The sequence below is a fragment of the Pseudophryne corroboree genome, chromosome 6 (genome assembly GCF_028390025.1).
Source record: "Pseudophryne corroboree isolate aPseCor3 chromosome 6, aPseCor3.hap2, whole genome shotgun sequence".
Taxonomy (NCBI): Eukaryota; Metazoa; Chordata; class Amphibia; order Anura; family Myobatrachidae; genus Pseudophryne; species Pseudophryne corroboree.
This window is the reverse complement of record NC_086449.1, coordinates 500,780,764-500,807,005: the sequence shown is the minus strand read 5'-3', so window position 1 is coordinate 500,807,005 and position 26,242 is coordinate 500,780,764. Positions and strand designations below refer to the sequence as shown.

Genomic DNA, 26,242 nt, shown 5'->3' with positions numbered 1-26,242 from the left:
AGCTGATAATAATATTTGTTATTTTATTTCTCCTGTGGGGAACAATAGGATTTATGTGGGGAGAATAAGAATGTATGGATTTATGGGGGGAACAATGTGAATAATTCATGTGGAGAGCAATAGGATTTATGTGGGTAGAAATGTGATTGATTTATGTGTGGAGCAATAGGATTTATGTAGGGAGCAACATGATTTATGTGGGGAGCAATGTGATTGTTTTTTCTGTGTAGGCCAATGTATGTGTGGATTTTTTTTTTTTTACTGTGAGGGCCAATGTGTGTGTTTTGTTTTTTTCTGTGGGGAACTGATGGTGTGCCTTGGCAATTTTAAAATATTGTTTGGTGTGCCGCAAGTAAAAAAAGGTTGAAAATCACTGTTCTAGGGGGCCGCAGATTCGGCATACAGGACTGGGTCCTGGTGACCACGGATGCCAGCCTTCGAGGCTGGGGGGGCAGTCACACAGGGAAGGAACTTCCAAGGCTATGGAAAAATACAAACAATAAATAATCACCTGCGCTCCTTACTTAAAATCAGGCTGCGGAAATCAGACGTGACTTACACCAATCACCAAAATACAATAAAAACACAAATGAGATTTCTGCGCACTGATCGAGGGTACAAGGCACTTAAAAATCAATGAAATAAATACCCCTTCCAGGTATTGACGTTTAAAATAAATCTGGTGAACAAAAGAGTCTCAATAAAGTCAATTGTCAAAAAATACTGTGGTTAGTCTTTGTATTGATCTCTCTTAATGATAGTAGATCAGACCAAAAATTAGAAATAATGTCCCAATAAGATGATTTTTCCAACAAAGTCAGACATAAAGTCTTTTATCTGGTCTCGTTCTTGGTCCTCCAATCATCTAAAAACTTGAACGTGATAAAACTTGAATTCAGTCAGCCCCACCGTTATTCAATTCTTTGTCTCTGTCCTCAAGCAATGGTACATGAAAGACAAATGACGGGGGATCATAGTGCAGACTTATAAAAAGTTTATTTAAACACGTATACAATTAAAAAGACTTAGCATGCGTACCCTCAGTGACCTTCGGTGGAAGGCACAATTTTAGGCGTATAGGGGTAATAAAGAAGCTTCCCCTATTAAGCTTTACCTTCACCGAGTCCTGGGCCGCAGGAAACACCAACGCGTTTCAACCGGTATGGTCTTTATCAAGGTGTGTAAGGTGCATGGAGGACCAGATATTTAAAGGAAAACATAACCACACCCATTTCCTGTTGTAATGGGCGGGACTAGTGGGTGAAATGTGTGAAACCAAAAATACAATGATATCCCTTCATATATTGTGGTGGGATGAATATCCACAATGGTTAAAGTTAGCCAGTTATCTATAAATTGGGCTTTACGGACTTAAAATTGAATAAAATCACTGAAAAACGGCATGCGTTCCAACCCCTGGAACGCATGGCGTCATTTCCGGTTCCGCCGGAAATGTCGCGGCGGCTCATACGTTCCACCCGCTGATCTATGTGGCGTCACTTCCGGTTCCACCGGGAGTGACATCGCGGGTGGCTAGCGGTGGGTGGGAGTGTAGCACACTCTCTATTTTTACCTAAAACAGTGTGTGGGCACACTTAAAATTGAATAAAATCACTGAAAACACGCCGTGCGTTCCAACCCCTGGAACGCATGGCGTCACCTCCGGTTCCGCCGGAAATATCGCGGCGGCTCATGCGTTCCACCCGCTGATCTACGTGGCGTCACTTCCGGTTCCACCGAAGGTCACTGAGGGTACGCATGCTAAGTCTTTTTAATTGTATACGTGTTTAAATAAACTTTTTATAAGTCTGCACTATGATCCCCCGTCATTTGTCTTTCATGTACCATTGCTTGAGGACAGAGACAAAGAATTGAATAACGGTGGGGCTGACTGAATTCAAGTTTTATCACGTTCAAGTTTTTAGATGATTGGAGGACCAAGAACGAGACCAGATAAAAGACTTTATGTCTGACTTTGTTGGAAAAATCATCTTATTGGGACATTATTTCTAATTTTTGGTCTGATCTACTATCATTAAGAGAGATCAATACAAAGACTAACCACAGTATTTTTTGACAATTGACTTTATTGAGACTCTTTTGTTCACCAGATTTATTTTAAACGTCAATACCTGGAAGGGGTATTTAATTTCATTGATTTTTAAGGCTATGGAAAAGTCAGGAGACTTCCCTACACAAAAATATTCTGGAACTGAGGGCCATTTACAATGCCCTAAGTCAGGCTAGACCCCTGCTTCAACACCGGCTGGTGCTGATCCAGTCAGACAACATCACGGCGGTCGCTCATGTAAACCGACAGGGTGGCACAAGAAGCAGGATGGCGATGGCAGAAGCCACAAGGATTCTCCGATGGGCGGAAAATCATGTGTTAGCACTGTCAGCAGTGTTCATTCCCGGAGTGGACAACTAAGAAACCTCCACCCGGGAGAGTGGGGACTTCATCCAGAAGTCTTCCAAATGATTGTACACCATTGGGAAAGGCCACAGGTGGACATGATGGCGTCCCGCCTCAACTAAAAGTTACAAAGATATTGCGCCAGGTCAAGGACCCTCAGGCGATAGCTGTGGACGCTCTGGTAACACCGTGGGTGTACCAGTCGGTGTATGTGTTCCCTTCTCTGCCTCTCTTACCCAGGGTAATGAGAATAATAAGAAGGAGAGGAGTAAGAGCTATACTCATTGTTCCGGGTTGGCCAAGAAGAGCTTGGTAACCAGAACTCCAAGAAATGATCTCAGAGGACCCATGGCCTCTGCCGCTCAGACAGGACCTGCTGCAGCAGGGGGCCTGTCTGTTCCAAGACGTACCGCGGCTGCGTTGACGGCATGGCGGTTGAACGCTGGATCCTGAAGGAAAAGGGAATTCCGGAGGAAGTTATCCCTACGCTATTTAAAGCTAGGAAAGAAGTGAACGCAAACCATTATCACCGCATATGGCGGAAATATGTTGCGTACTGTGAGGCCAGGAAGGCCCCAAAGGAGAAATTTCAGCTAGGTCGATTTCTGCACTTCCTACAGTCAGAGGTGACTATGGGCCTAAAATTGGGTTCCATTAAGGTCCAGATTTCGGCTCTATCGATTTTCTTCCAAAATTGAACTGGCTTCACTGCCTGAAGTTCAGACTTTTGTTAAGGGAGTGCTGCATAGTCAGCCCCCGTTTGTGCCTCCAGTGGAACCGTGGGATCTCAACGTGGTGTTGGATTTCCTGAAGTCGCATTGGGTTGAGCCACTTAAATCCGTGGAGCTATAATACCTCACGTGGAAAGTGGTCATTCTGTGGGCCTTGGCGTCGGCCAGGCGTGTATCAGAATTGGCGGCTTTGTCATACAAAAGCCCTTATCTGTATTTTATATGGATAAGGCGGAATTGAGGACTCGTTCCCAATTCCTTCCTAAGGTGGTATAATTTTTTAATGTGAACCAACCTATTGTGGTGCCTGCGGCTACTTGGGACTTGGAGGATTCCAAGTTACTGGATGTAGTCAGGGCCTGAAAAGTATATGTTTCCAGGAGAGCTGGAGTCAGGAAAACTGACTCGCTATTTCTCCTGTATGCACCCAACAAGCTGGGTGCTCCTGCTTCTAAGCAGACGATTGCTCGCTGGATCTGTTGCACGATTCAACTTGCACATTCTGCGGCTGGACTGCCGCACCCTAATTCTGTAAAAGCCCATTCCACAAGAAAAATGGGCTCTTCTTGGGCGGCTGCCCGAGGAGTCTCGGCTTTACAACTTTGCCGAGCTGTTACTTGGTCGGGTTAAAACATTTTTGTAAGAGTCTACAAGTTTGATACCCTGGCTGAGGAGGACCTAGAGTTTGCTCATTCGGTGCTGCAGAGTCATCCGCACTCTCCCGCCCGTTTGGGAGCTTTGGTATAATCCCCATGGTCCTTACGGAGTCCCAGCATCCACTTAGGACGTCAGAGAAAATAAGATTTTACTCACCGGTAAATCTATTTCTCGTAGTCCGTAGTGGATGCTGGGCGCCCATCCCAAGTGCGGATTGTCTGCAATACTTGTTTATAGTTATTGCCTAACTAAAGGGTTATTGTTGAGCCATCTGTTGAGAGGCTCAGTTATATTTCATACTGTTAACTGGGTATAGTATCACGAGTTATACGGTGTGATTGGTGTGGCTGGTATGAGTCTTACCCGGGATTCAAAATCCTTCCTTATTGTGTCAGCTCTTCCGGGCACAGTATCCTAACTGAGGTCTGGAGGAGGGTCTTAGTGGGAGGAGCCAGTGCACACCAGGTAGTCCTAAAGCTTTCTTTAGTTGTGCCCAGTCTCCTGCGGAGCCGCTAATCCCCATGGTCCTTACGGAGTCCCAGCATCCACTACGGACTACGAGAAATAGATTTACCGGTGAGTAAAATCTTATTTTTTTGGTGTCGTTTTCTTCATAGAGTGACCGGGAACCCCAATTAGTGCACCGCGTCCCCTCGCATGGCTCGCTTTGCTCGCCATGCTTCAGGCAAGGTGCCTCGCTCTGCTACCGCTGCACTTGGCACAGGTTACCGTTCCCAATCGTAGTCCACGTGGATCGTAAAGTATGAAAAAAAGTGAAAAATTCATGTCGACCTTTTTCCATGTCGACCTTGTTCACGTCGACCTTTTGTCCATGTAGACCTAAGGTGTGTCGACCAATTGGTGTTGACCTAAGGTGTGTCGCCTTTCTTGGTGTCGACCTGGAGTCCGGATACCGTCCATTTAGCCCCGAAAAGATGGCGCGAGTCACCACTTACCAGGGATTTTGTTTTGCCTGCCTCATGTGCACATTTCACTAAAACTTTGTGTTTTCGCAAGAATTCTTTTTTTCAGGCATGCTAATAGGATTGCCCAGAAAAAAAAGGCAAACAACACCTAAAACACTTCCGTTTTTCACTTGCGATCATTTTTCACCACTTATCGGATACCCCCTATAGATGTCAGGGGCGGTATTCTCCCGACAACCAGCATACCGGTGCCTGAATCCCGACCACCGGCATACTGACAGTTTTTCTCTCTCTTGGGAGTTCACAACCCCCCTGGAGGGAGAATAGATAGCGTGGTGTGCGTAGTGCGCCACCATGCCCGCAGCGTGGTGAGCGCAGTGAGCCCTTAAGGGGCTCATTTGCACTCGCCCAGCTGTTGGTATGCCGGCGGTTGGGATTCCGATGCCGGTATGCTGGCCACCGGGAGCCCGACCGCCGGCATAACATATTACACCCATTGTCAGCTGTACTAAGTTATAGAGGGTCCTGTATAATGTGTCCTTATGTTTCTACTTTTCTGCATGTTAGATGTGATTCTAACAATCTGTTGTTATTCTATGCTCTTAGCAAATTAGTGTATATTAAGGGTGAGAATCAATTAAGTGCAAGATTCATTGCACATCATTTTACTATGGTTAACATCATACTTACCTACAGTACTATCCCGGAAGTCGTGGGAAACTCCCGATTTTACCGGTAATCCCCTGCACCTCGGAAGTAAAGCAAGCAGGCTAAGGAGAATATGCTGAAAATCAGGGGTCAGTATGGAGAGAGCAGAGCAAAAATGCTGCAAATCGCCATCAATTTAGCATCACCCCTTTAACGGATTTTATCGTTATGGGGTGGGGCCTAATGATCTAGACACACCCCACGTGCCCAGCTGCTTCTACTGGAGAGGAGTATAAAAAAGTTGATAAGTATGGTTAACGTGCAGAAAGCAATTCAATTATTACACTTGTGATAAGCATTTTGCCTGGAATATGGCTGATATTCATAATTTTTGGTCTCACCGCTTTGGTCTTGATTCAGAGATGGACGCAGATCACACATTTGCTGTGTCTTTGTACGCAGTGACCATTGGCATTTCTACCATGGGTGCAAAGTGTGTGGTGCAAACGGGCCCTTGGGTTAAGGGGGGCCCACACATTGCACCCATGCTGAGTTAAAACTTACCTTCCGGAGTCCCGTGATGGGCGCTGAAGCCGCAGCAGATGTGGCATAACTCCTTTGCAAAATGGTCGCCGCGCATGCGCAGTAGCAAGTTAGTTTCCGGAACATGGCGGGCACCATATTTCCGGAGACTTGCGCATGTGCAGTAGACTCCGGCAGATTGCCAGAGCCTACAGTGCCGTGGAGAGGAGGGGGCCCACGCGGTGTCTGCACTCGGGCCCCCTCCTCTCATAAACCGCCCCTGACAGTGGCTGTGTGATAATATGTCTATAATATATCCTGCGTCTTCTCAGATCCGCTGCTGTGTCCAAACACGCAGCATCATATCATCTGAGGGAACATCAAACATCTGAGTAAACCTCAGGTTACTTGGGATGTCCAGTGTAATCAGCTGCAGAGCCCAGGAAATCTGTGTTGGAAGATGCAGGCCCTGGCCACTGCACACCTACAAAACAGGACTGACACTACCCAGTTTTGACAAACAGTCCCCATTGCCCCGCCCCCAAATAGCCACAGCCAGTCAATCAGACTGCAGCATCCAGCTCATTGCAAGCGATATAGCAGAGCAAGAACTTCACATGTGCAGTGCGGCATCTGATCATGAGCAGGTCTCACACAATCGGAGATGTACATAAACATCAGGTTTGCATACATTTGCATACATTTCTGAATTAGGCCCTTTGTCAGGGACATGGAATCTAATTTCATATTGAAATTTGCTGTTTTCAATGAACTGTTATAAAATCATTGTTAACCCTTTTACATAGAATACACATATAGAACATATAATAGAATATTCAGAGAACAAATGCATATATATATATATATATATATATATATATAGTTGCAGCCCTGATATTGTCTATTAATTGTATACACTACACAATTAATAGACAATATCAGGGCTGCAGCTAGGGGTGCGGGACCGGTGCCGCTGCACAGGGCATGTATGAGCCTGCGACTGCCTCTTCGCAAGGAGGTGTAAAGGCTCTGGCGGATTACTTGCCGTAAACATTCTGAGTAACCATACAGATGCTGAGCGGATCAGAGACGTCATCAGTTGTCATCTCTGTACAGATAGCCGTGGCTGCAGTATCAGTATACATTCGGTGATCTGCTGCATCTGAATTATAGTAGCGAATGCCATTGCGTGCTCCTCTGAATCATGCTCTTTGTACATATCAATGCAAACGCATGTTTGCTTCCCCTTTAAAGGGTCAAATGGGAATCTGCTACCGATCCATTGTAGCATTATCATCAGTGTGTGCGAGCCCCCACATCTGTGCTGCCTCCTGACAGGTGCATGTGCCTCATTCTTGTGGTCAGCAAGAGGCCCATTTTGTCAAACACACCATTACTGTACTTTGCCTCTGCCTACATACCCCCTCAAACCTCCGTCCTGCTTCTGCTTATGAAAAATATCATAAGGGCAAAATATGCCCCAGTTAGTACAGTAATGGATGCGTTTTGTGATGTATGTGTGGGGGGAAAAGGACAAATTAATTACATTGAACTGTACTCTATCCCCAAATGATTATGTCATGATATATCAATAGAATATGTACAAAATATAAATGTAAAAAAAGGCTTAAAAATACATGTTACATTTTTTATATAATACATGTTTATGTTTTAAAACGATCTCTCAGGACCTTTATGACAAAGTGTTCATTGGGTCTCATTCTTGTTTGGAAGGAATTGCAGAGCCACAAGGAAGCGACTCTGCTATTCTGTGTCATTAAAATACAACAGCAGGGCGTCTGTAGGTACAGTATGTGCCTTAAAGGACGCAGCTTAGGATCACCATCACAACAATGTGATATATTGCCCAAACTTTGCTTAACAGTTCAGATGTTTTGTGGAATTTACTGCTTGCCTTATTGCTACAATATATTATCTTCAAGACTTTGCTGGTAACCATACATTAACTCCAACAATTTGTATAAGTTGTAATTATAATGACAGTTTTAGATGTGTGTAGAGACAGAAGCTCTGTGTTTGGAATCTCAACTTGACAAAAGAACATATTTGAAGATAGGTAAAAAAAAAATTCAAGTTACATAATTGCTTTTATTTGATTTTTTTTTTTCACAATAATTGGCCAATTCAGACCTGATAGCACGCAAGCATTTTTTTGCAGTGCTGCGATCAGGTAGTTGCCGCCTACAGGGGGAGGGGGTAGTTGATATGCAGGGGTGCGAACTCTTGTGTAGAGAGCTGCACAAACAAAAGTTTGTGCAGTTTCTGCACAGCTCAGGACTTGCGATGATCCGGCCAGGAGCTGACGTCAGGAATCCTCCCTCCAAACGGTTGGGTAAGCCTGCGTTTTTCCAGACACTCCCTACAAACGGTCAGTTGACACCCACAAATGGCCTCTTCCTGTCAATCTTCTTGTGATCGCAGCTGCGATCGCTTTCTTCGTAAAATCTGTTGCTGTCCGGTGATGCCTGTCGCTGGCGGCCAATGCGCCTGCGCATTGTGGTGCATAATCATGCGCAGTTCAGACCCGATCGTGCACCGCTGCAAAAAAAGCTAGCATGCGATAGGGTCTGAATGACCCCCAAGGTTAGAACATACTTCTGAGGCTATAGGGGAATTCAATTAGCAGCAGTAATTTACCTCACAGGGAAAAGAGTGGTAGCCTCAAGTTTAACGCCCGGGGCTATTCAATTACAGCCCTTTTTCTTGCCTGGTAAATTACCCTGTTAGCGCGTTAACCCATCGAATGCAGGATAAATTCCCATAGCTATGGGTTAACACATTTGCGGCACCTGCAAACAGGCCATTTAACGCAGATTTATTTGTGCACCTGCTCAGGCTCAAAAAGAAATCCTCATTAACTGAAGCCTGTGTACTGCCACCGACTGTAATTGAATAGCCCTGCAGCTACTGCTTCAACTAGCACACTGTAAATTACCGTGGTTACACCGAATCCCTCCCGATATCTCTAGGATTTTCTTTGCTTTTAAAAACTGTTAAACTAGAGATTGCATGGAGTAAATTACCATCTCTGAATTTACATTTTTTTTAATGTGCCACAAAATAAAATTTTGCATTGTTATTGCAAATTTGCTAAATGTACAGCCTATATTAATAGAGCGGGATGATGGCAGTCAGCTTCACTGTAGTACTGTATGATTGGAGTATCACGACATATACAGCAGGGCAATTCATACAGTTTAACTGATCTTGATTGAGTTACCAGAATTAATATTACTAGTACATACTGTAGGTTGACTTTTTTGTCCTCTTTCTAGTACAGTTTGCGAATTTTCCAAAGAAACTCCATCCTCAGTTTGGGACTGATTCAGATTTGGTAGTATATTGGGGCTAACATTGCTCAAAAGAAGCCTGCATAGAAAAATGGAGCTGTATACACTTTTTCAGGCAGCGAGACTGTTTGCAGTGACAGGGCTGGTGTTTGGATAATGATGAGGTGGCTTTTCTTTGCTTACAGCAGGTGCAGTATTATAAAAAGACTGTATCAACATGGCAGAACAGAGAAGAAATTGTGTATTTGGTGTCACTATGTGGAAATGGATATTGATGCATGTGGGATTTCAGGATGCAAGATGATGTAGAAGAAAAGGAGGTGGTGGAAAGAGAGTGGGAAGGAGATGATGGTGCAGAGGAAAAAGTGCATAAGTTCTAGGAAGTGCCCATTTTGATTCATTAGAGATATTCAGTGGGAAAGACTACAGGAGCGAGGCAGCACAGTTATCAAGGGATTGGGAAACTGGGCCTGGGAGAGGGGGGATAAATTACACCAATGTGGAGGTGGAAGGCAGACTGGAGACTGATGGTATGGACTTCAAAGGAGCAGAAGTAGAGGGTTATAGTAGGATGGATCATGGACAGAGATTTTCCTCTTAATCCACCAGAGATGAGAATTGTTCCCTCACTCAACAGTTGCACAAAAAGTCCTGCAGCCCACAGGAAAAATCCGCCACTTCTCCCAAGTGACTCTGGTTGCCCATTTCTGAATGCTCCAGTAATCCATATACAATATCTGTAAGATGTAGAAACTTCAGAAAGGACTCACTGACAACATTTCTAAACAAATGTAATGTAAATTCACAAGATGAGTAGCAGATGAAGTGTGGTCACAGTTTCTCTGTTACTCTATTGTTATTCTCAAGTACTTGCAGCCAAAACAGAAGGGAGCTTGAGGAAAGTGTCTCAAAGATTACGTATATACATTTGGACATAAGGGGAAAATGTAATAACCTGTGCTAATAGCACTAAGGCAGGACTGGCCTGGACTGTGGCTCTCAAGCTGTTATAAAACTACACACCCCAGCATGCCCTGTCACAATTTTAGCATTTCCGAATAGCAAAATTGCAGCTGGGATTTGTAGTTTCACAACAGCTGGAGAGCCAGAGAATGACCAGGCCTGCAATAGGGCTATTTCACACACCCCTTGGGCAGCGGGCTTTGGCTTAATAAATATGTTTAAATGAAATAATTAATATTTTTTTACTGGTGCACTACATGCCTCGCTTTAATCATCATACCCAGTTTTAATGGTTGCCATAGTATGAAGGCACTTGGAGAACCACAAATGTCAGCATGCCCTGGCAGCCGTGTAATGCACCTGTAAAAATATATAGTATAAAAGACAGGACATGCACACACACACACACACACACACACACACACACACACACACACACACACACACACACACACCATAGACAAAGTAATTTGTTTAAAAAAATAGAAAAACTCTCCCACACATCTCTCGTTAACTACTTTAGTACTCACTCAGACCCTTTTAGTGGAATATCAGGGGGACCCCACTCTCTTTGTTCCCTGAATTTTTCCACTGGCTTAAAGGCCTAGGGCTGTGGACCACAAGGCCATATTTTTCTCTATTACTTACATATTTTTGCTTAAAGGAAAAAGACAAGCATGCACAGATTCCATCGCCGAACCCTGTTCCTTTACAGGGTTGCAGTGGCTTTAAAGCAGGGTTGGAGTTTAGACAGTGGTTTATAAAGCTATTTAATCAGGCCTACACTATTTTTATAGTATTTATTTTAAGAGTGACCCAGAACTGTTTTTTTCCTTCCATCCTATCACTTTGTTAAACACGGATTTTAAAATCAGTTCTAAAAATGTAGCTAATTGGCTCCAATCTATCCAATCTATCCTCCCAGCTCTTCTAACTCACCTCCAATTAGGTTTCACCCATGGCCGATACTCAGTGCATGGTGTTTGTATAATCCATGCCTCTATAATTAAATCCTCTAGAACTTCCTCCACTTTGTTGAATATTTTGTTAAGCTGAGATGCAGAAAAACATCTCTTGGCCTCATCTCCAATGTATTTTTTTTTAAAACTATATATTTTCACAATTCATATGCTTTAAATATACTGATCCCACCACTATCTACAAAAAAATCTATAGGCTTAGAACACCTCAATGGTGTTCCCAATATCAGATCTCATTGGCTGCTACCTCATTTCTATTTTTAGGCATACATTTTCCCTGCAACATTCACACATTGTACTCTGCCAACATTAAACCCATTATAATTGCTCTAATCAGCGAACTACAACAGGAGACTGGAAAAGCCTTCCCCTTTCTTATCTAGGCCATGCTAACCTTATTAAAATGGTTAGCTTTCCCAAACTTCTATACCCACTCCAAGTTTTGCCATTGATCCGTACTGCTACAGATGAGAAATCCTTATGTAAAGAATTTCACCATTTAATATGACAATGTAAATGTTCTTGCAGTTCCATGCTAAACTGTAACCATGGGGGTAATTCAGATCTGATCGTAGATTTGCAAAATTTCCGCAATGGTCCGGACATTGCCCAGACCGCGCCCTGCCAACGGCATTCTAACACTGTTGAAACACCCCCTCCCATCCCGCGACTGCCTCTGTCTGTCAGTCAGGCAGAGGCGATCGCAGCCCTGAGATGCTGTTAGCATCTCACTGGGCTCCCGGGGTGCACACGCTTCTTTATTTCTCCCCTTTTTATGTAACCCAGGTTTTCAAAACGGGGTTGCATCATACCCCATTTTTTCCCCCTCTTGTGGCCTGGTTAATTTGAGGTCTAAAGTGGTTGTCTTAGATGCAGCCTTATAACAGTTTTTCAATTGATCAAAAAATGTAGTTTTCCTCCTGCCCATGCTTTGCACTACACCAAGCTCTTCATTATGCTCACTCAGTTATAGCATCTTTCTCAATGGCAGATTGGGAGAACAGCATTGATTCCCTACTTTGTTTTCCTAATACCAGAAGTAAACTAACATCTGTGTATTAAAGTTCTTTGCGAGTCTCTCTTGACTACACAATGATTTCAACAGGTATGTTGTATAGAGATGAGCGGGTTCGGTTTCTCTGAATCCGAACCCGCCCGAACTTCATGTTTTTTTTCACGGGTCCGAGCGACTCGGATCTTCCCGCCTTGCTCGGTTAACCCGAGCGCGCCCGAACGTCATCATGACGCTGTCGGATTCTCGCGAGGCTCGGATTCTATCGCGAGACTCGGATTCTATATAAGGAGCCGCGCGTCGCCGCCATTTTCACACGTGCATTGAGATTGATAGGGAGAGGACGTGGCTGGCGTCCTCTCCATTTAGATTAGGGTTGAGAGAGAGAGAGAGAGATTGACCTGAGGCTGTGATACTGTAGAAGAGAGTGCAGAGTTTAGTGACTGACGACCACAGTGACCACCAGACAGTGCAGTTGTTTGTTTTATTTAATATATCCGTTCTCTGCCTGAAAAAAACGATACACACAGTGACTCAGTCACATACCATATCTGTGTGCACTGCTCAGCCCAGTGTGCTGCATCAATGTATATATATATCTGACTGTGCTCAGCTCACACAGCTTATAATTGTGGGGGAGACTGGGGAGCACTGCAGTGCCAGTTATAGGTTATAGCAGGAGCCAGGAGTACATAATATTATATTAAAATTAAACGGTGCACACTTTTGCTGCAGGAGTGCCACTGCCAGTGTGACTAGTGACCAGTGACCTGACCACCAGTATATATAATATTAGTAGTATACTATCTCTTTATCAACCAGTCTATATTAGCAGCAGACACAGTACAGTGCGGTAGTTCACGGCTGTGGCTACCTCTGTGTCGGCACTCGGCAGCCCGTCCATAATTGTATATACCACCTAACCGTGGTTTTTTTTTCTTTCTTTATAGTCATACTAGTTACGAGTATACTATCTCTTTATCAACCAGTCTATATTAGCAGCAGACACAGTACAGTGCGGTAGTTCACGGCTGTGGCTACCTCTGTGTCGGCACTCGGCAGCCCGTCCATAATTGTATATACCACCTAACCGTGGTTTTTTTTTCTTTCTTTATACATACATACTAGTTACGAGTATACTATCTCTTTATCAACCAGTCTATATTAGCAGCAGACACAGTACAGTGCGGTAGTTCACGGCTGTGGCTACCTCTGTGTCGGCACTCGGCAGCCCGTCCATAATTGTATATACCACCTAACCGTGGTTTTTTTTTCTTTCTTTATACATACATACTAGTTACGAGTATACTATCTCTTTATCAACCAGTCTATATATTAGCAGCAGACACAGTACAGTGCGGTAGTTCACGGCTGTGGCTACCTCTGTGTCGGCACTCGGCAGCCAGTCCATAATTGTATATACCACCTAACCGTGGTTTTTTTTTCTTTCTTTATACATACATACTAGTTACGAGTATACTATCTCTTTATCAACCAGTCTATATATTAGCAGCAGACACAGTACAGTGCGGTAGTTCACGGCTGTGGCTACCTCTGTGTCGCCACTCGGCAGCCCGTCCATAATTGTATATACCACCTAACCGTGGTTTTTTTTTCTTTCTTTATACATACATACTAGTTACGAGTATACTATCTCTTTATCAACCAGTCTATATTAGCAGCAGACACAGTACAGTGCGGTAGTTCACGGCTGTGGCTACCTCTGTGTCGGCACTCGGCAGCCCGTCCATAATTGTATATACCACCTAACCGTGGTTTTTTTTTCTTTCTTTATACATACATACTAGTTACGAGTATACTATCTCTTTATCAACCAGTCTATATATTAGCAGCAGACACAGTACAGTGCGGTAGTTCATGGCTGTGGCTACCTCTGTGTCGGCACTCGGCAGCCCGTCCATAATTGTATATACCACCTAACCGTGTTTTTTTTTTCTTTCTTTATAGTCATACTAGTTACGAGTATACTATCTCTTTATCAACCAGTCTATATTAGCAGCAGACACAGTACAGTGCGGTAGTTCACGGCTGTGGCTACCTCTGTGTCGGCACTCGGCAGCCCGTCCATAATTGTATATACCACCTAACCGTGTTTTTTTTTTCTTTCTTTATACATACATACTAGTTACGAGTATACTATCTCTTTATCAACCAGTCTATATTAGCAGCAGACACAGTACAGTGCGGTAGTTCACGGCTGTGGCTACCTCTGTGTCGGCACTCGGCAGCCCGTCCATAATTGTATATACCACCTAACCGTGGTTTTTTTTTCTTTCTTTATAGTCATACTAGTTACGAGTATACTATCTCTTTATCAACCAGTCTATATTAGCAGCAGACACAGTACAGTGCGGTAGTTCACGGCTGTGGCTACCTCTGTGTCGGCACTCGGCAGCCCGTCCATAATTGTATATACCACCTAACCGTGTTTTTTTTTTCTTTCTTTATACATACATACTAGTTACGAGTATACTATCTCTTTATCAACCAGTCTATATTAGCAGCAGACACAGTACAGTGCGGTAGTTCACGGCTGTGGCTACCTCTGTGTCGGCACTCGGCAGCCCGTCCATAATTGTATATACCACCTAACCGTGGTTTTTTTTTCTTTCTTTATACATACATACTAGTTACGAGTATACTATCTCTTTATCAACCAGTCTATATTAGCAGCAGACACAGTACAGTGCGGTAGTTCACGGCTGTGGCTACCTCTGTGTCGGCACTCGGCAGCCCGTCCATAATTGTATATACCACCTAACCGTGGTTTTTTTTTCTTTCTTTATACATACATACTAGTTACGAGTATACTATCTCTTTATCAACCAGTCTATATATTAGCAGCAGACACAGTACAGTGCGGTAGTTCACGGCTGTGGCTACCTCTGTGTCGGCACTCGGCAGCCCGTCCATAATTGTATATACCACCTAACCGTGGTTTTTTTTTCTTTCTTTATACATACATACTAGTTACGAGTATACTATCTCTTTATCAACCAGTCTATATTAGCAGCAGACACAGTACAGTGCGGTAGTTCACGGCTGTGGCTACCTCTGTGTCGGCACTCGGCAGCCCGTCCATAATTGTATATACCACCTAACCGTGGTTTTTTTTTCTTTCTTTATACATACATACTAGTTACGAGTATACTATCTCTTTATCAACCAGTCTATATTAGCAGCAGACACAGTACAGTGCGGTAGTTCACGGCTGTGGCTACCTCTGTGTCGGCACTCGGCAGCCCGTCCATAATTGTATATACCACCTAACCGTGGTTTTTTTTTCTTTCTTTATACATACATACTAGTTACGAGTATACTATCTCTTAATCAACCAGTCTATATATTAGCAGCAGACACAGTACAGTGCGGTAGTTCACGGCTGTGGCTACCTCTGTGTCGGCACTCGGCAGCCCGTCCATAATTGTATATACCACCTAACCGTGGTTTTTTTTTCTTTCTTTATACATACATACTAGTTACGAGTATACTATCTCTTTATCAACCAGTCTATATATTAGCAGCAGACACAGTACAGTGCGGTAGTTCACGGCTGTGGCTACCTCTGTGTCGGCACTCGGCAGCCCCTCCATAATTGTATACTAGTATCCAATCCATCCATCTCCATTGTTTACCTGAGGTGCCTTTTAGTTGTGCCTATTAAAATATGGAGAACAAAAATGTTGAGGTTCCAAAATTAGGGAAAGGTCAAGATCCACTTCCACCTCGTGCTGAAGCTGCTGCCACTAGTCATGGCCGAGATGATGAAATGCCAGCAACGTCGTCTGCCAAGGCCGATGCCCAATGTCATAGTACAGAGCATGTCAAATCCAAAACACCAAATATCAGTAAAAAAAGGACTCCAAAACCTAAAATAAAATTGTCGGAGGAGAAGCGTAAACTTGCCAATATGCCATTTACCACACGGAGTGGCAAGGAACGGCTGAGGCCCTGGCCTATGTTCATGGCTAGTGGTTCAGCTTCACATGAGGATGGAAGCACTCAGCCTCTCGCTAGAAAAATGAAAAGACTAAAGCTGGCAAAAGCAGTAGCACCGCAAAGAACTGTGCGTTCTTCGAAATCCCAAATCCACAAGGAGAGTCCGACTCCAATTGTGTCGGTTGCGATGCCTGACCTTCCCAACACTGGACGTGAAGAGCATGCGCCTTCCACCATTTGCACGCCCCCTGCAAGTGATGGAAGGAGCACCCGCAGTCCAGTTCCTGATAGTCAGATTGAAGATGTCAGTGTTGAAGTACACCAGGATGAGGAGGATATGGGTGTTGCTGGCGCTGGGGAGGAAATTGACCAGGAGGATTCTGATGGTGAGGTGGTTTGTTTAAGTCAGGCACCCGGGGAGACACCTGTTGTCCGTGGTAGGAATATGGCCGTTGACATGCCTGGTGAAAATACAAAAAAAATCAGCTCTTCGGTGTGGAAGTATTTCAACAGAAATGCGGACAACAGGTGTCAAGCCGTGTGTTCCCTTTGTCAAGCTGTAATAAGTAGGGGTAAGGACGTTAACCACCTCGGAACATCCTCCCTTATACGTCACCTGCAGCGCATTTATAATAAGTCAGTGACAAGTTCAAAAACTTGGGCCGACAGCGGAAGCAGTCCACTGACCAGTAAATCCCTTCCTCTTGTAACCAAGCTCACGCAAACCACCCAACCAACTCCCTCAGTGTCAATTTCCTCCTTCCCCAGGAATGCCAATAGTCCTGCAGGCCATGTCACTGGCAATTCTGACGAGTCCTCTCCTGCCTGGGATTCCTCCGATGCATCCTTGCGTGTAACGCCTACTGCTGCTGGCGCTGCTGTTGTTGCTGCTGGTAGTCGATGGTCATCCCAGAGGGGAAGTCGTAAGACCACTTTTACTACTTCCACCAAGCAATTGACTGTCCAACAGTCCTTTGCGAGGAAGATGAAATATCACAGCAGTCATCCTACTGCAAAGCGGATAACTGAGGCCTTGACATCCTGGGTGGTGAGAAACGTGGTTCCGGTATCCATCATTACTGCAGAGCCAACTAGAGACTTGTTGGAGGTACTGTGTCCCCGGTACCAAATACCATCTAGGTTCCATTTCTCTAGGCAGGCGATACCGAAAATGTACACAGACCTCAGAAAAAGAGTCACCAGTGTCCTAAAAAATGCAGCTGTACCCAATGTCCACTTAACCACGGACATGTGGACAAGTGGAGCAGGGCAGGGTCAGGACTATATGACTGTGACAGCCCACTGGGTAGATGTATGGACTCCCGCCGCAAGAACAGCAGCGGCGGCACCAGTAGCAGCATCTCGCAAACGCCAACTCTTTCCTAGGCAGGCTACGCTTTGTATCACCGGTTTCCAGAATACGCACACAGCTGAAAACCTCTTACGGCAACTGAGGAAGATCATCGCGGAATGGCTTACCCCAATTGGACTCTCCTGTGGATTTGTGGCATCGGACAACGCCAGCAATATTGTGTGTGCATTAAATATGGGCAAATTCCAGCACGTCCCATGTTTTGCACATACCTTGAATTTGGTGGTGCAGAATTTTTTAAAAAACGACAGGGGCGTGCAAGAGATGCTGTCGGTGGCCAGAAGAATTGCGGGACACTTTCGGCGTACAGGCACCACGTACAGAAGACTGGAGCACCACCAAAAACTACTGAACCTGCCCTGCCATCATCTGAAGCAAGAAGTGGTAACGAGGTGGAATTCAACCCTCTATATGCTTCAGAGGTTGGAGGAGCAGCAAAAGGCCATTCAAGCCTATACAATTGAGCACGATATAGGAGATGGAATGCACCTGTCTCAAGTGCAGTGGAGAATGATTTCAACGTTGTGCAAGGTTCTGATGCCCTTTGAACTTGCCACACGTGAAGTCAGTTCAGACACTGCCAGCCTGAGTCAGGTCATTCCCCTCATCAGGCTTTTGCAGAAGAAGCTGGAGACATTGAAGGAGGAGCTAACACGGAGCGATTCCGCTAGGCATGTGGGACTTGTGGATGGAGCCCTTAATTCGCTTAACAAGGATTCACGGGTGGTCAATCTGTTGAAATCAGAGCACTACATTTTGGCCACCGTGCTCGATCCTAGATTTAAAGCCTACCTTGGATCTCTCTTTCCGGCAGACACAAGTCTGCTGGGGTTGAAAGACCTGCTGGTGACAAAATTGTCAAGTCAAGCGGAACGCGACCTGTCAACATCTCCTCCTTCACATTCTCCCGCAACTGGGGGTGCGAGGAAAAGGCTCAGAATTCCGAGCCCACCCGCTGGCGGTGATGCAGGGCAGTCTGGAGCGACTGCTGATGCTGACATCTGGTCCGGACTGAAGGACCTGACAACGATTACGGACATGTCGTCTACTGTCACTGCATATGATTCTCTCAACATTGATAGAATGGTGGAGGATTATATGAGTGACCGCATCCAAGTAGGCACGTCACACAGTCCGTACTTATACTGGCAGGAAAAAGAGGCAATTTGGAGGCCCTTGCACAAACTGGCTTTATTCTACCTAAGTTGCCCTCCCACAAGTGTGTACTCCGAAAGAGTGTTTAGTGCCGCCGCTCACCTTGTCAGCAATCGGCGTACGAGGTTACATCCAGAAAATGTGGAGAAGATGATGTTCATTAAAATGAATTATAATCAATTCCTCCGCGGAGACATTGACCAGCAGCAATTGCCTCCACAAAGTACACAGGGAGCTGAGATGGTGGATTCCAGTGGGGACGAATTGATAATCTGTGAGGAGGGGGATGTACACGGTGATATATCGGAGGGTGATGATGAGGTGGACATCTTGCCTCTGTAGAGCCAGTTTGTGCAAGGAGAGATTAATTGCTTCTTTTTTGGGGGGGGTCCAAACCAAAACGTCATATCAGTCACAGTCGTGTGGCAGACCCTGTCACTGAAATGATGGGTTGGTTAAAGTGTGCATGTCCTGTTTTGTTTATACAACATAAGGGTGGGTGGGAGGGCCCAAGGACAATTCCATCTTGCACCTCTTTTTTCTTTTCTTTTTCTTTGCATCATGTGCTGATTGGGGAGGGTTTTTTGGAAGGGACATCCTGCGTGACACTGCAGTGCCACTCCTAAATGGGCCCGGTGTTTGTGTCGGCCACTAGGGTCGCTAATCTTACTCACACAGTCAGCTACCTCATTGCGCCTCTTTTTTTCTTTGCGTCATGTGCTGTTTGGGGAGGGTTTTTTGGAAGGGACATCCTGCGTGACACTGCAGTGCCACTCCTAGATGGGCCCGGTGTTTGTGTCGGCCACTAGGGTCGCTAATCTTACTCACACAGCTACCTCATTGCGCCTCTTTTTTTCTTTGCGTCATGTGCTGTTTGGGGAGGGTTTTTTGGAAGGGACATCCTGCGTGACACTGCAGTGCCACTCCTAGATGGGCCCGGTGTTTGTGTCGGCCACTAGGGTCGCTAATCTTACTCACACAGCTACCTCATTGCGCCTCTTTTTTTCTTTGCGTCATGTGCTGTTTGGGGAGGGTTTTTTGGAAGGGCCATCCTGCGTGACACTGCAGTGCCACTCCTAGATGGGCCCGGTGTTTGTGTCGGCCACTAGGGTCGCTAATCTTACTCACACAGCTACCTCATTGCGCCTCTTTTTTTCTTTGCGTCATGTGCTGTTTGGGGAGGGTTTTTTGGAAGGGACATCCTGCGTGACACTGCAGTGCCACTCCTAGATGGGCCCGGTGTTTGTGTCGGCCACTAGGGTCGCTTATCTTACTCACACAGCGACCTCGGTGCAAATTTTAGGACTAAAAATAATATTGTGAGGTGTGAGGTATTCAGAATAGACTGAAAATGAGTGTAAATTATGGTTTTTGAGGTTAATAATACTTTGGGATCAAAATGACCCCCAAATTCTATGATTTAAGCTGTTTTTTAGTGTTTTTTGAAAAAAACACCCGAATCCGACAAAAAAAATTCGGTGAGGTTTTGCCAAAACGCGTTCGAACCCAAAACACGGCCGCGGAACCGAACCCAAAACCAAAACACAAAACACAAAACCCGAAAAATTTCAGGCGCTCATCTCTAATATTGTTGTAGCAGCTTCAGATATATCCCACTCTGTCATTAGACCAACTATTTAAGTCTCTGGCCTCTTCCGATAGAACAATAAAAGCTAGCTCTTACAGGGAAATGTTCCTAAATATGTATCATTGTGGGTACCTTTCTACTCTCCAGGGGATTGTGATGGGCCTTTCAGATTCACCATATTGTCCAAAGTGTGGTCACCCTAACGCATCCTTCATGTACTGCATGTGGGACTGCCCCTTTATCAAATACTTTTGGCACTTTGTTCAAAGCTATGCTTATACTCATTGATGTCACTCTAACACCTGAATGAGTCCTGAGTTTACCTGACTCCCCTTTACGAATGACTGTGGGATGTACAAAAAAGGTTTAATAATAGTGTTGTGGTGGTGAGTAAGTGTATCTTGCAGTATTGGATCCAGAATGGACCACCTCCCCACTCACCTTTTGTAACTAAACTTTATTTTATGTTCTGCATAGATTGGATCGAGGCTTTCTCCATAAGTACTCTAGTGTGGATATTTTTTTTGTTATATGGGAACTATATGTTGCCTCCCTACCTGCCCAAATTCACGACCAACTCCATTTTTGCTTTAAAACACAGCATGGCATGAGACTCGACTGTGTATGGATGAAGCTCCCATCTTTCTAAACACAAATTTTCTGTTTAGTCAATTAGTTACTTTTCTCTTCTTGTCCCCATTTTTTGTTATAGGCGATGAGGAATTCCACCATCCTTTATTGCTGATTTCTATCTCTTGAGCTAATTTCCTCTGCTAAAAAAATTATATTAGCACCATACATCATATTGTCACTCCTGTTATATAATATTCTACTTATCTTGTTGATACTCCAATAAAAATGTTTATTAACAAAAACAGTAAAAAAATTCAGTGCTTAGTAAATTCTGTATTTTGGACCCCCAAACCCCCAGTGATGCCCATGGGATCCTAAATGCCTGTCAACTAGCTTCTTAGCAAATGTACTCCTTGGCGTTCCTTTCTTCCCTTCTCCACATCTGGTTTGTTATTCACAGACTTGAGCTATGTTACAAAAGCAGTCTGAATTTAGTTGATCAGATCAAAAGAATTGTATTATTTTTTTAAACAAACAGAAAGTGGTTCAAGGAAAAATTATATTCTATACATAGGAATGCTAATGCAAATGTCCTATGACTAAAGGTGCACACACACTTGCCGATAAAGTAAACGACATCGCTCATTTTGCCCTTCCTGAGTGACATAGTTTACCATATCGACTAGTGTGTACGCTGCCAAACGACGAGTGATGCGCGTCCCTGTGGGTCGTTAATGATCCTCGCTGTCGGCCGTGCATGCAGCTCAATTTGGACTGTCGTCCAAAAGCTGCATGTACGGCCCGGCCACGGCGTGACATCACTGAGAGACATTGTTTGCATATCGTTCAGTGTTTATGCACTGCTGACGACCGCTCCGGCAGAGATTGCAGCACACTGGGCAATGTCGCTCATAGAGCACATCACCTAGTGTGTACCCACCTTAAGACTTCCTAAAAAAAAGTTATTTTGAAACAATGCTAAATGTCATTTTATGCAGCTTCAGGCAGAATCAGGGATTTTATGCAGCTTCATACAGAATAACTCCCAGATGCACCATTAGTGGCACATGGAGGGGCAGAAGATAGTTACAGAATATTGGGGTCCATAGCCCTTGGTCTGTCATCTTTGTAGTCTGGGTCGTGTGCTGCCTGTAGTATTAGAGAGGCAGACCATGGTCATTTATACAGGCTGCACTACTTAGTGTACACCCCCATATTCCCTGCACTTCACCGCTACTCTCTGCATTGTTTCCTTCAAAGAGAGCAGGAAGCCTCAACAGTAACCTTGAACAAGAGGAACTTTAGTTCATTGGGAATGCTATCTACAAGCTGGTAAGAATAGAAGGGACAGGATCTGGGGATCTACAGGTGATTTAGAAGAAGTTCTGACACTGTGCATAATACTTGCATAACAAACCAGATGTGAAGAAGGAAAGAAAAGAAAAACAAGTACCAATGTACAGTACATCATCTTTGGTGCACTTTCGTGAAACGCCCGTGGCTGTAGATTTTTGAGAACATACTGTGCAGCAGAGAAACTTTTTGTGAGGACACTCCTATTGGTACATTCACGTATAGACAAACTGTAACTTTAGAATCCCTGTTTTGGACTTTACTGACAGACCTGAAGACTTGCGCTGTACATCATGTCTTACATCAACACCCTTGTATACACTAGTATTATACATATTACAAAATCTGAACTGTATTTAAATATATAGGCAAATGAGCAAGCGATGTGAGTGCTTGTTTCTATGAAACGGTCTGGTTGTGGCGCCTCATTTGCATGCTGTATAGAATCTGTATTTGATTATCTTACATAAGGGTATGATTAACCAAGCAAAGTTGTGCTATATTTCTCAGTAATGTATTACATTCATTACAGCTGCAGTACAAGATATTGGATATAGCTCAGGTAGTTCTTAACCTTGGAACAGCAGTTTTGATGACACCATATGGTCACATATTTTCTTGTAGATTAGAAAAGAACAATGCACTGTACGATGTGTCAAAAAATATTTTATTTAGAACTTCAACACAAACTAACCCACCCAAAAAATGTCAAATAAATGTACAATGATTATATAATATGTCCATCACCATGTAAAGGCAGATACATAATGAGTAACATTGTTGTGATGCATTTTTAGTGGCTCTTAGTTATATATGTGTAAACATGTAAGTGGATGTGTTCTTACACATACTATATGTAAACGTTTCCAGTTAATGCAGACTGTGTGCAAACTGCAGATTTCCATAACCATATTCAGTATAAATAGAATCTGTGTGGATTATTCTACGTCACAATGACACATTTATTCCCTGCTCTGGCAGCAGGAAACAAGCACACAGTCCCTGTAATGTAGGGCAGCTACAAATATTTCACAGCAGTCTGAAGGCTGCCTCCATACCTACACAAGCAAGCTGGCTTCTCAACATCATACTGTCCAAGCAAAGAGTCACTACAGGAAACATAAGAACCTATATAATCCCTGTTACACGAGTGTCATATTGCTAAGAAGTATTACACAACATACAGTATTTTGTCTTTCCATTTCATTATGTAATGAAAGCAGAGGGGTAAATCCTGTATACCGAATCTGAACATACACATTACATCATTTGTCAGCAATACACTGTTGAAAAAGCTAAGTCAGTTTACCTGATCAATGCTGGAATTCCTACTTACGTCCTGGTTTTTAGTTCTTTTTTTTAGAAGTATGAATGGACACAGTGTCAGTGTTCCAGTGACGTTTCCAATGGTAAGTAGGAGGGGTAGACTTGAATGATCTTATTGCTCCTACAGAAAAAAAGAGGTGGAGTAGGAGGCTGGTTCAACTTGTCCTGCTGATGCTGGCTCATTCTCTTGCTTTCATTGTGAGGAATGCCTTAGGCAACCAAATTTAATTTTATTTCCTGATATGTAATAAACTATAAGGAAATGGCACCTAAATGAGAGGAAAATGTGCCTCGGTTACGCTTCATAAGAAAATGCTAAAACTCAGACAATATGGACAACATCATTTTGATGGGTTTTTTTTTCTTGTTGTTGATATACTACAGCAATGCATGGAATGTATTGTATAAAGTGTGCGCAAAATATTCTGTCATGTCATGTTAATATAAAAGCTTTTTGAAAATAAGGCGGGTACGGTGTTACATGTACTCAGGCTACATTTGGTCTGACCAGCTTTCTATGGGGGTCATTCCGAGTTGATCGCTAGCTGCCGTTGTTCGCAGCACAGCGATCAGGCTAAAAATCTGCATTTCTGCGCATGTGTATGCACCGCAATGCACAGGTGCATCGTACAGGTACAATGAGCATCGTGGGTTTGCACAGAGTCTAACGAACATTCTTGTCGCATGGCCGAACGCAGGAAGATTCACATGAAGTGGGTGTTTCTGGTTGTGAACTGACCGTTTTCAGGGAGAGCTTAGAAAAACGCAGGCATGGCAGAAAAAACGCAGGTGTGGCTGGGCGTTCGCTGGACGGGTGTGTGACGTCAAAAGCCGTCCCTCCATCGTTAGAATCAATGCACACGAAGAGTAACTACAGGGCTGGTCTTGTTTTGCACAAAAAGATTTTGCAGGCGCTCTGCTGCACAAGCGTTCGCACTTCTGCAAAGCTAAAATACACTCCCCAGTGGGCGGCGACAATGCATTTGCACGGCTGCTAAAAACTGCTAGCGCGCGATCAACTCAGAATGACCTCCTATATCACCATCCTTGTGAAAGTAGAACACACATGTACTGGGATCAATGATGATGGTCCCTCCAATATTCTTTATTTAATCACATTCCAAACACAATGTAATGTGAGAAAAATACTCATGACAAAGTCATTAACAGCAACATCTGTACAGAGTTTCCAGCCTTACTTCTTACAGCAAATATAACGTGTAAAATACTGCAAAGTGATATAACAATGCTAGTCTTATGAAAATAACTTGCTAGTTCATGAACTGCACACAAATAAGCAAACAGAATGCTTATACTAACAAAACATAACATTTCCTAACTGCAAATGTGGAAGCAGCTGCTACAGTATGCATCATACCTCAGGTAAACTGCAAAGAGAAATCAGGTTTCAAATCTAGCAGATAGTTGCAGGCACAGCTGTTTTCAGAATCCTTTCCCAGCCCCAGACTTATGCTCTGATTCTTTTCCAGAGATAAAGGCACACTATAAAGCACTGCCTCCTTTTCCATTCAGAGGACAAGGGGGTCACCAGTCATCAGCAAAAAGAGTTTTACAACAGCATAGTAGGAGAGCCTTTAGTGGTACCAATGAGCTGGTTGTGACATACTTTCCAATGTTTGGGAGTTCATAATCAGGAAAAGGGTATAGTATGGTTTGCGCATGGCTGATATGTCCACACTAGTGGGACTTGCCATCCCTTTAATTTGTCACTTTTAGCCAAAAAACACCACTTGCAGGTAGAGATGAGTGGGTTTGGTTCCTCGAGATCCGAACCCCCCCAAGCTTCACCCATTTTACACGGTTCCGAGTTCCGAGGCAGCCTCGGATCTTCCCGCCTTGCTCGGTTAACCAGAACACGCCCGAACGTCATCATCCCGCTGTCGGATTCTCGCGAGATTCGTATTCTATATAAGGAAGGAGCCGCGCATCGCCGCTATTTTCACTCATGCATTGGAGATTGAATGGAGAGGACGTGGCAGCGTTCTCTCCCTGAAAAGCTCCGTAATCTGTGCTCAGTGTGCTGCAAATATCTGTGCTCAGTGTGCTGCAAATAATCTGTGCTCAGTGTGCTGAAAATATCTACGTTCTCTGCCTGAAAACGCTCCATATCTGTGCTCAGTGTGCTGCAAATATCTGATCAGTGTGCTGCATTGTGGGGACTGGGGACCACCAGTATATAATAATTATAGTAGTACAGTACAGTAGGCCATTGCTGTATCTTGCAGCTCAGTGTCACCGCAAGTATCCATTCCATATCTGTGCTGCATTTTTGTGAGCAGTATATATAGTATTACAGTGCAGCATTTTGGTGACCCAACAGTATACAGTTGTGTACAGTAGGCCATTGCTGTATCTTGCAGCTCTGTGTCACTGCACGTATCCATTCCATATCTGTGCTGCATTTTTGTGAGCAGTATATATAGTATTACAGTGCAGCATTTTGGTGACCCAACAGTATATAGTTGTACAGTAGGCCATTGCTGTATCTTGCAGCTCTGTGTCACTGCAAGTATCCATTCCATATCTGTCCTGCATTTTTGTGAGCAGTATATATAGTATTACAGTGCAGCATTTAGGTGACTAACAGTATATAGTTGTACAGTAGGCCATTGCTGTATCTTGCAGCTCTGTGTCATGGCAAGTATCCATTCCTTATCTGTGCTGCATTTTTGTGAGCAGTATATATAGTATTACAGTGCAGCATTTTGGTGACCCAACAGTATATAGT

The 26,242-nt window shown here is 44.1% G+C and overlaps 1 protein-coding gene across 2 annotated transcripts in view; it reads right to left on the bottom strand.

Moving 5' to 3' along the window:
* The window catches only part of SLC16A7 (solute carrier family 16 member 7), a 150,542-nt gene extending 125,580 nt beyond the window's left edge, over nt 1-24,962 (bottom strand). Inside the window, exons 1-2 of one of the 2 annotated variants that reach the window (XM_063927371.1) lie at nt 24,872-24,962; nt 23,477-23,762 (exon numbers count right to left, since the gene is read on the bottom strand). The gene's annotated coding sequence lies outside the window, so the exon portion shown is untranslated. The remainder of the gene's footprint in view (nt 1-23,476; nt 23,763-24,871) is intronic. The other variant, XM_063927372.1, reaches the window with a different exon arrangement.
* Between the last annotated feature and the right edge of the window lie 1,280 nt (nt 24,963-26,242).